This window comes from Engystomops pustulosus, chromosome 7 (genome assembly GCF_040894005.1).
Source record: "Engystomops pustulosus chromosome 7, aEngPut4.maternal, whole genome shotgun sequence".
Lineage (NCBI taxonomy): Eukaryota > Metazoa > Chordata > Amphibia > Anura > Leptodactylidae > Engystomops > Engystomops pustulosus.
The window spans coordinates 50,155,737-50,171,461 of record NC_092417.1 but is presented as its reverse complement, the minus strand read 5'-3'; the positions used below and the strand labels follow the sequence as shown (position 1 = coordinate 50,171,461).

Below are 15,725 nucleotides of genomic sequence, written 5' to 3'. Positions count from 1 at the left end.
GATGCTTGTCGCGGCTCCTCTTCTGTCTTCTCTACGCTGTAACAGCCGGCAGAGCCGCATCCATGCGATCTGCCGGCCAGCTCATACTATAATGCAGCTACTGGTGACGTCATAGTATGCACCTGCCGGCAGATCACAAAGAAAGAAGACAGAAGAGGACCCACAATGAGCATCGGGATGCCGCAGCAAACATCGGGGATGCCAGAAGGTGAGTATGTAAGTTTATTTTTTCTTGCGGGCTGGCTATAGAGTAAAGGGGGCTGGCTGGCTGTATACTTAAGGGGTCTGGCTGGCTGTATACTTAAGGGGGCTGACTGGCTATATACTACTGGGGGCTGGCTGGCTATTTACTACTGAGGGGAGGATAGCTGTATACTACAGGGGGCTGGCTGGCTATATAATACAGGGGGCTGGCTGGCTATATAATACAGGGGGCTGGCTGGCTATATACTACAGGGGCTGGCAGGATGATTATGGATGATTGAAACAGTAAAGTTTTAAGTCAACTAAGACATGATCTTGTCTGTTGGATAGCCTCTCCTGCCTCCTTGTCTGTATTTGTAATACATGGGCAACCTGATTCACCATCTGTGGCCAGAAGATTACAGCCCCCCTCTAATTTATTTATATACAATTGTCCCTCTAATTTACTTTAATTTTCACAATTATTTAAAGGCCAAATACAGACTGTTCCCCCACCCAAACATTTAATTATATACAGTCCCCAAATATAACGCCCCATGATCCCACAGAATCCCACAGTTTAATTGTATACAGTACTTCATTAAAAAAAAACCCACGTTGGTTTAATTGAAATCTATCCCTTATATACAGCCCCCACCATGTAATTCTGTCTATCCAGGGGCAGACTGGCTATATGACCCACCGGGAGAAATCCCAGTGGGCCAATCAGTCTTGGGCCGACGGGACCGGTCTGGGACTGGTCTGGGGCTGGTCTGGGGCTGGTCGAAAAATAAAAAAAACATGTACTCATCTTTTTGACGCTCACCCTCAGATTCGCTGATGCAGTCCGGCCGGCGGTGACAGCTCCTTGCGCACTGGCGTTGCACAGACTATGGCGTCAGCAAGCAGCTGATGTTTTAGTCTGTAAGCCGCATGCGCACATGGAGCTGTCACTGCAACCTGGATTGTATCAAGTAACGGAGCTGAGGGGGAGCATCAGAATGGTGAGTACTTTGTTTATTAATTTAATGTGCTGGCCAGGGGACTGGATGAATGTATACAGGGGGAGGGAAGGGCAGGCTGACTGGCTGTAAACTGGGGGGGTTGGCTGCATACAGCGGGGGAAGATTGGCAGTGTACTGGGGGTCTGGCTGGCTATATACTGGGGGGACAGGCTGGCTACATACTGGAGGGGGGACTGTCTGGCCATATACACATCTTCATGTACATAGAGAGCAGTATTCTAGTACCGTATATACTCTTAAGCTGACCCAAGTATAAGCCAAGGCCCCTAATTTTACCACCAAAAACTGGGAAAACCTATTGATTTGAGTATGAGTATGAGGGTGGGAAATGCATTGGTCACAGCTTCCCAGTATATAGCCAGCAAGTCCCCTGTAGTATATAGCCAGCCAGCCCCCTGTAGTATATAGCCTGCCAGCCCCTATAGTATATAGCCTGCCAGCCCCCTGTAGTATTTAGCCAGCCAGCCCCCAGTAGTATATAGCCTGCCAGCCCCCTAGTAGTAAAGTAGTATATAGCCAGCCCCCTTAAGTATATAGCATAAAAAAAAAACTTACATACTCACCTTCCGGCGTCACTGATGCTCGCCGTGGCTTCCAAATGCTCGTCGCGGGTCCTCTTCTGTCATATCTCCCCTATAACAGCAGACAGAGACGCGTCCATTCGATCTGCCGGCTAGTGAATACTATGACGTCACCAGCTGCCGCATCATAGTATGCGCCGGCTGGCAGATCGCATGGCCGCGGCTCTGCCAGCTGTTACAGCAGAAAGAAGACAGAAGAGGACTCACGACAAGCATCGGGAAGCCGCAACGAACATCAGGGACGCCAGAAGGTCAGTATGAAAGTTTATTTTTTTTATATACTAAAGGGGGCTGGCTGGCTGGCTGCATACTTAAGGGGGCTACCTGACTATATAATACTGGGGTCTGACTTGCTATATACTACTGGGGGCTGCCTGGTGCTCAGCTTCAATTGCGCATCTGTTGTTTTTTGTTTCCGTTTTGTTTTTATTCCGTTTTGTTTCCGTGTCTGCAAAACAAGTGAAGGTTTAACGTTGCTTTTAAAACATCACACCTGGTTATTCAGCCCCATTTTTTTTTGCAGACCCATAGACTTCTATTGCCTTCAATAGGACATGTTTCATAATATTTTCCACGGACAACGGATCAGTGAAAATACAAGCCAGTGTGAAAACACCCAGAAAAATCAATGGCTTTCTGAGGCATCTGTGAAAATCACTGAGGGACATAATAAACAACGCCAATGTGAAAGAGACCTTACTCTGCAGGACCTGGGGTTATGACTTGCAGAGTTTGGACTGAACTGCCCCATAGTATAAAGTCAGTGGGTCCTCAGAAAGAGGTTAAAGAGGAAGTTCTTTCCTAAGAAAAAACAGGTTCTATGTATTGTAGCTGCTGAATGGCTGCTCCACCTTTTCCTAACAACCTTCATGGATACTACATGACGCAGGTCTATATGACTCCTCAGTAGTACATTAGTTATTATATACTTTGTTAGGTCTGGGATGGAAGCATGTGGGAGGAAGCAATGTGCTTGGGACAAATTGATCTCTCCTGCATGAAGTGGTTTCTGTTGGCAACTCTAGCCTTTTATTAGCCACAGAGTGTAACAACATAACCGTGTACACAAAAATACCAGACGTCGCTCAAAGAAATTCTCATCAGTGGGAAGCGTAGTCTCTGACCATTGACTGCAAAACTACAACTTCCAGCATGCCCTGCAGTGTGTGAATATACACATATAATACAATAAGCAGAATGTAACCTGCAGCTCATGTGCATGATGGATGGAACTTGGGGGTACAAGCAGTAATACTGTTCACAACCACCACAAAAGAGAAGAGGTTGAGATGAATCAAGGCCTTGAAACTGATCATTTCACTGGTAATTTTATTTGCCCCTAAACTAAATTGCCCCCTGTGCTTACACTATCAATTTTGTCCCTTGTCCACTCAAGGTTTTTTTGCACAAAAATTTCTTTACAAAATGCTTACAAATATTTTTTTATGCAAGTTCAAGATTTCAATTGCCGGGCCAGTTCAATAACTACCCCTCAAAGGAAGCATCCCTAACTGTTTTGCCAAAAATTTCTTTGCCCTGAAATTCTTTTTTGTCTTGCTGCTATGGGCTATGTTGCACTATGGCACTGCACATTATTTGAAAAATGGATTTATTATGTTACTGTGATAAAAACAGAACACTTAAAAGACAAAAAAGAAGGGCGTGACTAGACAAAAACCAAAGGACCAGAGGATGTGTCAAAGGTCCAGTCAATTTGAATGTATGAGAAGAGGGCAGGACCTTCCAACACTTAAACTTGGGTCTAAGGGATTGTTTTCCATGCCGTGTACAGGGAAGCGGCAAAAAATTCCAAATGCAGTGAACTTGATGGAAAAAACGTTTGTGCCGAAAAAAACACAATTTTTTTATGGGCTGTGCTTTCACAGTGCTCTCTAAATTACACCTCCCCTTTATTCTTTGTATCAGTGTGATTACAGGATACCAAATTGATATATATATATTTCTTCATTTTTCCATATTCTGACGCTAATAACTTTTTTTTATACTTTGACATAAGGAGCTGTATAAGGTGTAATTCTTCGGCAGGACATAATGACGTTTTCATTGCTAACACTTTGGGGACTGTACAATTTTTAGTAAATTTTGTATGTGTTACAAAATGATAAAAAAGTGGTCTTTTTGGACATTTGGCTGTCCTGCTTTGACAACCATGGAACCCTGTGTTAGGGTTACTGCTGTCACAGCAAAAGGCCACTGCCCAACAATGACATCACTCCCATAGGGTGCTGTGCGCCGATTGCTGTCTATGGGGGAAGTATATCCGACGTATATCCGTTGGCCGTATATATGTCCCCCATACGGCTGTGTGAATGCAGCCTTAACTGACATGGGACATAATGATATGTCACATGTTGGAAAGAGGTTAATGTATTTGCTGCACTGTAATAAGAAGAAATAAGTATCAGAAATGTCAAACTACCTTCATGAAGGGTTTAGAAGTTGGTAGACTTTTTTTTTCCGTTGATCTATTTATACCACAAAAAATGCATCAAAAAAGTTTCGGGAAACTAGAAATGAAGAAAAAGTGAGTTGCCCAAACTGAGAGACACATCATAAATTTGGCGCACAAGCTACAGCAATAAATAAAACATCTGCCAAAAAAATCGCGCAAAAGCAAATAATAAATCTTCTTTGGAGCCCATGCCATGTGCCAATGCTTTAGATTTCTTACATCTGAACTTCTTACCAAAGTTTTTTTTGTTTTTTATTTCTTTTTATAGCCAATGGCTCCTCAACAACCCATAGACAATAAAAAAAATTTGGTTGCAGGTCCATGTGTTGTCTGTGGACATGTGGTTTTCTTATACAAACAAATAGACCAACATAAGATATCGTCTAATTGTTTGACCACAACCATGGCACTGCATGGAAGCCATTTAGGGACAGTCTAGACTGCACCATGGCAATGTTGTTGGTTGTATAAATAAGCCCTTAGAACATGTGCTGCTGTTAGTGCAGAGTATATTATTAGACAGTGAATTTGATAACCTTCATCTCAGAAGAAAAGATATATTTTCCATTCTTTAGTTACGATTTAAACGACATCTACCACCAGGATGAAGGATTGTAAACCAAGCACACTGACATATAGGTGTGTGCCCCCTCTGCCAGGAACTGCTCTTCTTTTAGATTATTATGCCATGGTTTTTAATCAAACAAGGCTTTAGAATGATGCAAATGAGCCTGAGGGGCTCCATTTACACTTATGGAGTCCGGAGCCCCTCCGGCTCATTTGCATAATTTCAAAGCCTGTTTTGATTAAAAACCATGGCTTAAGAAGCTATAAGAAGAGCAGATCCTGGCTAAGGGGGTACACACCTGTATGTCAGTGTGCTTGGTTTCTTGGTTTACAATCCTGGTGGTAGATGTCCTTTAAGAAATAAATAGAAAGAAATAAATTGCAGCAAATAGAAATTAAAGTTTCTAGGATAAGATAATGAAAGACACGTGTATGCAATCTGTCGCAGTGCACATCACAGCCTCTTTTTATCAGTCCGTAGGGTTTCTCTGGTTTAATATGATTAATATTATCCAAACAGAACACTGTGTAAAAATAAATTCTGAATATTTGATCCCTGATCAATAGGTCCAATATTACAGGAGAATGTGGTAGGATTACTCAAGAAAACACAATAAACTCAGATATAGATTTCAGACTTCTAGGCTGACTATTCAGCCAATGTAAAATTATAAATCACACACCAGACAACACATTTATGTCCTTGTTCCAAGGAATATTCCATAGCCCTGTGTCTCCAAGAAGTGATCCTTTAAATGTGCCAACTATTACAGCAACAGATACTCCAAATCTCCACTAGATGGTGCTCTGGTCACTTGCTGTAAATAGCATTAGCCAAATCGGTGACCACCCACAAAAGATGCAGCCCTCAGCTCTGGTGGTATACAGGTGATTGTAAAATTCTGCACAGAGTGATGGCAGCGATAATGACAAATATTTAAACATTGCATAGCATGTCGTATTGGAAGGGCAACGCGTTCAACTTGGACAGCTACTTGTAGGTTTTCGCCAGGGATAAGGTCGGTATGCTTTTTCTGTCCTTCTAGTCGTCCTTGCCACATTGCAAAAAGTGTTTAGTAGATGCAACTTGATTTAGCTGTTTCAATATCATTGTTTTGCACCTGTTTTTTAGAGTTTTTTTTTTAAAATGGTGATTAATGGAAAGATATAGCAGAGCTGAATTTGTCATTTGACTATTTTTTTTTTTGCAACGTAAAAACCCAAAACCCAAAAGTAGTGTCCTCTGGAGAAGCACAGGTAACACGTTGTCATGTCAGGTTGAATGGCAACAAACTTGGCTCTGCTATATCTGTATGCGAAAGAATTTTGTCATTCCAGCTGTTGCAGATATTTTTATTTTGCATTGTGAAAGTTTATATACCTATGTACATATATATATATGTAGGGGTTTTTAGCCACCTGTGGATCACAGTGGCTACGAACGGACAGACTTGCATTTGCTATATTCTTGCCTGGTCTATCATCATCCAGTCACTGACAAATGTCATTTTCATGTGCAGTTCTGTAGGTTAGCAGCTGTAAAGTTACAAGTCTGAGCATAGGCTGTCATTATTCTGGCATTTGTAGTTCTACAACTTCTTCCTATGCCCATACCTGCTCAAAACTTTATAGGGAGATTAGATTCTGCTTTTAAGGAAATTTACTTCCGCTGTTTGCGTCTCGATTAATTCTCGTGAGCGCCTGTTGCACCTCATACACACAGTGTTAATGATCCAGTCTCCTGACTATAAACTGCCCTTATCTTAATATGGACTGAAGATAATGACTGACTGATCAAAGTCTAAGTTTCACATGTTTACTTGCAAATTATTTTACATGTGACTCTAATATTTTGCCTTATGAAAGAATCAAGCAACAGGTTGTGAAATGATAACTCCCTATTACAACAGCTGGATAAACACATGTTGCTGTTGTCTGACCCCAATACTCTACTTCCAATGTATTTTAAAGTTATAGGTAATATCTAATAGGTCCAATGCGTCTTTACGCCATTTGTTTTTCCTATAGATCCGCCATACTGTAGACTATGTGACTTACACTAGTTTCTGGAGTCTTGATCCCACACAAGCAGAACCGTCAGCTCCTGCAGATGTTGCAGTTTTCCCCAGAGACGGTTTTACATTAGGAGGCCAGCGAATAGTAATAGATACCAGGAACTCATTCTTTTTCCAAAATAACTGGAAAAAAAAAATTGGGGCTGAAGAGAAAGGGCCAAGACTAAAAACAATCCGGGGATAAATCTTTAAAACTTGGAAGGGTCCCTAGAAAGGAGACAGTTGGCAATGGGGGCATAAGTGTAACTGTAGCCGGATTGCTGGATTGTAGAAATTTGCTTTGAATAGGGTAAAAGAGAGAGCGGTAGGAGAAAATGCCTTATCCTGTTTTCTTGTACCTTCTAGATTTACCACGCTGCACCAATTTTTCTGACACTTTGCACAGACAAAATTCACATTTAACTATTGCATAAACTTTTTGAGAACCAAACCATAGATAACACTGATATATATATATGTATCAGTTCCAAATGACCCATCTTCTGTATGCACTAACGTCATATATCAACAGGAGTTCAGTAGTATAATAAAAAGATTAGACCACCTATATCTGTCCACCAATTTATTGGGGAGAGGTCTATACCAGGTGACCCTCCCCAAATGAATGAAAGAGTCCAGATGCTCTTTTCAGCTCCATCTAGCAGGGGTTAGTAAAACAAAGGAGCATAGCAGATAAAGAGATGTCTGGAACCCTACTTTTCAGCAAAGGGGCTTTGACCCCCTACCATTTCTAATTTTTTTTGCATGTCGTACTGAAAGTGAGTTTTTCAAGAACGGAAATCACCTTGAAGACACTGCGAAATTACCAGCCTCTAAAAGAAGTTTTCCTGTTAAAGACCTATGAAGAGCAATGTCTTATTATTGTAATAGTCAATATTATTGATTTACATAGGACTTCTGATTCTTCTTCCTATTTATTACAGCTTCAGAAGTTCCATGTTCCTAAGTAATATCAGATATATGTTATAGATATTGTAGGTAGCTTCTTAATTGTATGCTGTGACACAGAACGTTGCTATAATACAGAGGTAAGATGTGACCAAAATGTCTGTTTCTATGGGTGGCATCATCTGGCAAGCTTCAGTAATGTCCTAATACTGACATATCTACTGGACCTCAGCCAGTGCTAAGCTTCTCATCTTACTCCGTTACTTAAGTAAGACGGGAAAGAGTTTAGGTTAGGGGTCAAAATCCTAAAGACTTTAAAGCTTCCTTGGAGCTGGACACTTTTTAACTTTCTTTAGTCTTATATGGTGTACACTATGTTATGGCCAAATCTTCTATGCAGATTCTATATAGACATGTTCCGACATTACTGGGGACCACAGGGACTGGCAATGTGACAGAAGCTTTGGAAAGGCTAAGAAAATGCTCACTGATATTTTACAGTGGTGCCAGCAGAAGATTGCTCAAGAAGTGGCATTAAGATGAATTGTAGAAAAAATTTGCAGCAAAAAGTAATTGTGATAAATGATATTAATTTAGACTGAAGTTCTTAGGAAACTGAGGAATGGAGCAGGTAATATGGGCAGCAGTTTCTGTAGGATCGGCAGTGAAAAACAGCACAGAAGAAACACTTGATTTTCTTTTTGATGCAGTTGAGTAGTTTTTACAGATGCATTCAGTTGACCTGTCTAGAATTTGGATATGGACAGCGCTCAACTGCACCATCTCAATGACTGTTTTTTTCTATGGTGTTTTTGAAGCCATGACCAGGATTGCGTTAAAAAAGAGGTGAAATACCTACTGTCCTATAGGTGTCCTTCTTTTATGATCCACATCTGATTTGGCTTTAACAACTACAATCAAGTTCTCTGGCCCTCATATCATCCATAAAAATTTCTCACTCAAATACAGGACATGTGACAGCGCTGGGGGGGCGTTTATTATCGACTTCCAAACGGAAAATTGGCGGGAATTTTATGAAGTGTCGGTGCCACAATATTGCTGCTTTCTCCGACACTCACGACTTTTCTTTTTTTCAAGTGAATCCAACACTTTTCAGACTCTAATTTTCCAGCTAATTTTTGGCACAATTTTGAGTACACAATTAGACCAGCTTTTCTTGGGAGTTCTATTTCACCTTCATGAATGGGGAAACATTTTTGTTTGTGCACCAATTCATTAGTCCCATGTGCCACATCCCACTGAAATGAAAATTATAGCACGCAAATTATAGCACGCATCCTACGTCCCCTAGGCCCAAAATGATAAATGTCTGCTGCTGTCTTTAGATTTTGAATCTCTAGATACACTGGACACATTTTGGTTGTCTACATGAGCCCCGAGATTTCTGATGACAGGTTTTCATCTATTTTCTGAGATCCGAGATCATGTAGAAGTCACATTTTAAGCAGAAGAAGGGATGGATATTGATATTTAGGAAATGTTCACACTGACATATCTGCTGCCAAGTTACTACACAGCAGTATAAATTGTACCAGATTTTATGGTAATTTCTGTGGATGTTGCTCAGATTTCCTCCTCTTGAATTACAATGCATGAATTATATTGTGACAATATGCAGCATATATTGGAAGGCTGTGGAGTGAAAATTCAGGTTCATTTCTGCAGAAGATTTTTTTTCAGTTGTTACTGTTTATGCTGCAAGTTTTTCCTCACAATTCAACAGTAAAAAACAAAACAGTATATACATTGCATGGAGACATAACCTTGTGATGACTCCAGATGCAAATAAGGTGAACAACGTCCTTGGATTTTGAAACTTCTTGGCCCTAGTTCAAAAACTTACAGTAGATATCCCCAGTGACTATGTAATTTATAACAATGAGATATTCTTCTATGGCAGAGGGGACCTGAGCCCCCATGGGCGCCAGGCTTGCGGCACGACTGCTATCTCTACACTGCCTATAATCCCAACCAACATGTAATCCTAGATTTTCCTAGAAAGGATTGAAAAAAACTTGAGCTCCATGCTGACTTTGGCAATTGCAATTCATGTATTGCCATGTTCCTAGAGGTTATATTTTACCGTAGAGAGATACGTTTCCATAATATGAAATGCTTCCTTATTTACTGCCTAGAAAAATGTTTGATGATGTTGTTTGTCTCATTTATAATAATAATTCATATAATACTTAGCCATAGATAGATATGTCTTCTTGGGGATAATTGCATCTGAAGATGTATTTATATAATACAGTGGGACCTTGGATTACGAGAATAATTTGTTCCGGGAACATGCTTGTAATCCAAATCATTTGTATATGTATGGAAGTTTTCCCTTAAGAAATCATTGAAAAACAGATGATTAGTTCCATACCCTAAAAATATTTAGTCATGTGTAGTACAACATTTAGCTCCTTATTGTGAGAGAGGGAGGTTCAGTACTGTAAAGGGTGGGGGGCTCACACAATGCTTGAATTATGAAAATTTTGCTTGTAAACAAAGTTACAATTTTTGTAAAATGCATGATTGTTGTGTAATCTCATAATCCAAGCTTCTACTGTATACTATACATCTAAAGCTTGAAGGTAGCACATGAGTTCTAACCAGTTAATAATATGGACATTGTTTATAACCTGCTTATAATATACAGATGCCACACCTGTTAAAACCTATAGAGAAGAAGTAGATTAGAGTTAAAGACTAAATGTAAAGTTTTTTTTCCTACAAATCAATAGCTCCTGGGAAGTAAAACAACTTTTCCTATTATCTTTGTTGCCTAAATCCAGCAGTTTCTTTGCTATACACCTCAGATTACCTTATTGCTGCAGTAGCTGCCTCCTCTCCCTGTGCTGATAAGCCTTGGAGTCGGTCATCTGTTTATCTGACAGTTTCATGGGAGGGAAGGGGCTGCTGCTCCCTGCGCAAAGAGGAGGAGGTCATGTGACAGAGCTCTCTCTGTGTATGTAGCAGAGCTGGATGTGTTCAAGACTGTGGATACATATGTCTCCTGCACAGAACAGTGAGGTATAAGATATCACCTGTTCTCTCTCAGTCCCTCCACCCCAGTCTGTGATTCTACAGAACTTTCTCTGTCTCTCTCCGCACCTCATGCAGTTCCCCTCCTCCACCTTGTATTCCACACTTTGTGCACTGTGCAGATAAGCTATTATTACTTAGTGCTCACACAGCACAGGCATAGACTTCATGTACTTATGATGCCTACCACTTATTACATGTTTCCTGCTGCTCCATGTGATGGAAGCTGCCAGGCTGGTCACTATATACATCCTGTATATACACTGTGCAGTGTTCAGTGGATTTACTTGTGGAAAATTAAATGGATTTAATCCTAAATTACTTTGAAAGAGAACACAATGCATCATGAAATCTGTGGGCAATGTAACTGGCCTTAGCTTGAGGGCATAAACTGACAGATATTAGTCAATATTGTCAAACACTTTCAGAACAGAAAATGCCATAACTTTGGGAAGAAAAGGACAAGCAGCACAAAGTAGGCACCGTGCTGTTTGTTTATAAATGGGGAATCACATTTAATAATTTGGAAAAATCATTATAACTTTACAGTAACACTTTAAAACCTTGCATTGTTTGTTCATTTGCCTCTCAATCATCTCATTAGCCAGTTAAAAGATATCAGATGCCTACCTTATTGTTGTGACTTTGGTCTGTACCTCTTGACTACTCTTTTGATTATGGTTTTTCTATGATGTACTCTCTGGGGTCAACTGACAGTCTTACATGCATTGACTTTGGGTTTCCCTTCACATGACCTTAGGTCATTTTGAGGTTACCTTGGTTGGATCACTACAACCCAGTGGTAGCTAAAAACATGAAGTTACCCAAATTACTCTGGACTGCGCTATAGATTTGGCCGAAGGTGTAATTACCTCAAAGGTAGAAACTACAATCTCTTTGGACCAGAAAACCAATCCCTGAGAAATTACATACAAGAAAAGATTGAGAAAAGAAATATCAGGACAACTATGTCTCCCTTCTGAGTATTTATTTTTCTTTGTTAAGGAAAACAATGGTGGCCTCCAAACATGTACATGTATTGGTTATATTTCAAACCTCCAGAAGAAGCAGATGCAGAACATGCATCAGGGCGAGGTGAACCTGAGCCAAATTTTGCAGATATGACTCGGAGAACTTTGTTGTATCTCTTTTAAAGGAGTCTAACATTGAAAACATTAAAAGGTTGTCCCATTTTAGCATATAAATGTTATTGTTTGTGTAATGAAAAGTAATACAATTTTCCACTGTTTCTGTATCAATTCCTCATGGTTTTCTAGATCTCTAGCTTCTTCATTTCCAGTCAACAGAAATCTGACCATGGTCACAGAGGTGTTCAGCTCGTTATATCACACAGCTCTGATTACTATCTGTGATATTAACGGGCAGTGCACCTGTGTGACCATGGTCAGATTTCGGTCCACTCGAAGCAAACATTGAATATTTTTATAGAATGACAGCTAACAGAGATCTAGAAAACAGTAAGGAATTGATACAGAAAGTAAATTGGAAAATTGCATAACTTTTCATCATACAAACAATAATAATAATTTGCTGAAATGGGAATACCCCTTTAATCACCTAATAATACATTTATGCATTATTTAAAAGCTTTGATTCTTCATTATGTTCTCACAAATCATCTTTGCCTTATTACCCAGCACTCATGTTACCCCATTCACTGTTTGGACTATCAGTAATCTTTTTTATTGTTGTTTTGTCTTTTTTAAATCAATGAAATATATATATATATATATATATATATATATATATATATATATATATATATATATATATACAGGTAGCCAGATGGGTCTCATACCTGAATTTCATATGATTCATATTAAAGAGGATAAAGAGTGGAAGACTCTAGAGGGAGCTATGAGTTTCTGGCCATAACATTTGGACTGAATAAAATTTGGTAAATGATCTACTGAGAGATTGCATTACTCATGTTTCCTGTTGTGTATTTAGATGTCATTTTGATTTTCTTATGAACAAAATGTCTATTCCAGATCTTTTGAGAAAATAAGTTGTTTGCTAAACATGAAAAATGTGTCTTTGGGGTTCAGGAAATATCATTTTATGGGTACATACTGTTTCCAGATGAATTTAGTATTATAAAAAAGGGTCAGGGACATTACAGACTGGGTGAGGTCTACGTCATCGAGGGCTTTACTAACCTTTTAATAACTTTTATTGAAAAATCATTCAAAACTGCACAGTGATAGCAAGACGACCAGTTTAACTAAAAGGAGGGTTCACATTGAAAACTGGAGTCAGAATACAATCCAGCCCTTTGAAGAACTCAAATAATGTTTCATCCAGGCTACAGTTCTGATCCAACCACATCAACAAAGACCATTTATTGCTGAGGTATACGCCTCAGATTCTGGAGAAGGAGCAGCCTTGTCCCAAGACCTTTCCACACTTACCAGTCTCCAACGTTGTGCCTTTTTCTCCATGAAGATCTCTGCAAACTAAGGGAATTCCGATATAAGAAACAGATAACTGCTGCCCATCACTTTTCTGGAAGTTTCATGCCATTACATTACTGTTATTACTGATCACATTAATGGAGTCTGCTAAAAAGTTGAATTACCGGCTGATATGTTAGCCTTATTTTTACATGCTTTGATGTTATTGTTACCCGCAGGCCAAGAAGGGCTGCCCATTCTCATAGCTTTATAATTAATCATAAACCAGACCATGACCCAAGGTATATAAGTATATTGTCTTTGGGAATTGTGGTCTCGGCTGTTTCTTCCAGATTTAGCATCTCACATTCCAGTAGAACAGACCTCTTCTGCCCCTTCCCTTGGATGTACCTACCCCTACACTATTGCAGTCACTGAGCAAGTGTCAAGAGTGGCAGTGTCACCCAGTAGTAATACTAGGGCAGCTGGCATTAAAAGACGTGACCCATCACTTTAGGTGGTCCTCTGTGCAGTAATACCACTGAAATGTAATTGTGTAAGTCAATAATTGTGAAGTGTTTGCAAGGTGTAAGGTCAGTCATCTAACAACCTGACTGTCTTCTGCAGCACCAGATATGTTACTGTATCTGATGCTGGATGATAAATCTTGTTCAGGACTGTCCAGTTGGACCCCTCCTATTGATTGATTTAGTTTAAAGGAAACCTGTAACCCCTTTTTTTTTTACAAATACAGCTAGTTATAGGTTCCCATATAGCCCTATTAACTAAATAACACCCTTCTTTTAGCTTAAAAATGTTTCTCTCACTTCCCCATAAAATAAACTTAGTTATCTCACCTGGCATATACCCAGATAGAGCTGGAATAAAAAATGGTCTGCTCAGCTTGGTGAATGCCTTTTTCTTACCAATCAGCAACTCATGTCATGTGACCAGGGTGATTTCATCTAAGGTCCTTTACCTAGTAACATTTGTCAAAATGTACCGTATGTAAGGATCTAATCAAATGAAATCATGGTATGCCTCCATGGAGTCATGGGGAGGAGCAGAAGTACATGGAGGCATGCTGGCATTTCATGTGATCAGATACATACATGGAGTACATTTTGAAAATATTACTGGGTAAAGGCCTTAGATAATATCACTAAGGTCACATGACATAAAGTGCTAAATAGTGAGCAGTAGAAATGTGTGAGGACACGTTCCCTGTGACTTGCTCGATCTAGCTTTTTGCCAGGAAAGATAACAAAGTTGATTTAATGGGGATGTGAGGGAAACAAATTTTAGTTAAAAGACTCTATGAAAACCTGTCACTAGCTGTATATGTGAAAAATGTGGTGACGGATTCCCTTCAATGCAGCAAATACATTTTTTCGCCCACTGACTTTTTCCTGTGAGGCCACACCCCGGTGGCAGAGAGCATGCGCATATTGTGACAGCTGAAGTGGCTTATGCAGCCGATTGTTTTGGCCATACATCACTCCAGTTGTCACCTAAGACCCTCCCCCAGCTCATAGAGGCTGCTCACCTCTCACTCAAAGGGAGACATTTATCAATATTGGCACATGCTACGAGTTATTAACACACAAATTGTGCAGTAGTTACACTGGGATGCAAGATTGTGGCACAAGGGATTCATGGGATTCAAGGGATGGTGGACTGCAAACTAACTCCACGTTCATAATATGACCAGGTGCAATATGACCAGATTTTTGCTGCTCTAAGTGTGCGCCCGAAAAATTGTCAAGAAAAGTGTCTGGATTTTAAAATTGTGTCCATATTGTGCGCCCAAAAAGAAAAAGACGCGAGTGTCGGAAAACAACTAATATTGTGGTGCTAACACTTTATAATTAAGGAGCAACAGGCTCTGCAAGGTTAAAAAAAAAAAAAAAAACTGTCAAAAAGTCAATAATAATGCCCCACAAAGTCCTTCTTGCAGAACATCACACGCAGGTGTGGTTCCCAGCTAGGAGAACTGATCTGTAGAACCTTGCTCCTGCAAAATCCAAAAATCAAAGAAGATGCAGAATGAATCAGTTCATAGAGTACTTAAAGGTATTCCATTTTCATTGCTTTCTGCTTTCTGATCAGCAGACAGAAGAAGTTTTTTGGGGAGGGCATCTGTTGTTGCCTGAGTTTGCTGTTCATAACCATGTTTATTCTTCTACCAAATTATCACCATTTTTTCTTCAATTTTGAGCTCCATTCTAGGTATTCCACGTTCTCTTCATCTGACAACCTGCAGTTTAGAGTTTGGAGCTCAAGATCTGTGTACTACTTGGGGGCAGGATCACAGAAACCTGGAAAAATCCCCAATATATACAAAAGAAATACGACGATAAGGGGAGGTCGCAAGGTCTTGTCACAGGGGAGGTTGGGCTATCTACTTGGAATTCTAGGTTTAAAGGAAATCTACTAGGAAAATCAAGTGTGATAAACCAGGG

At 39.9% G+C, this 15,725-nt stretch overlaps 1 protein-coding gene across 1 annotated transcript in view; it reads left to right on the top strand.

The window, feature by feature from the left end:
• Positions 1 to 5,689: 5,689 nt before the first annotated feature.
• Positions 5,690 to 15,725, top strand: part of ESR2 (estrogen receptor 2) — a 49,929-nt gene continuing 39,893 nt past the window's right edge. Inside the window, exon 1 of the mRNA XM_072115849.1 lies at positions 5,690 to 5,848. The gene's annotated coding sequence lies outside the window, so the exon portion shown is untranslated. The remainder of the gene's footprint in view (positions 5,849 to 15,725) is intronic.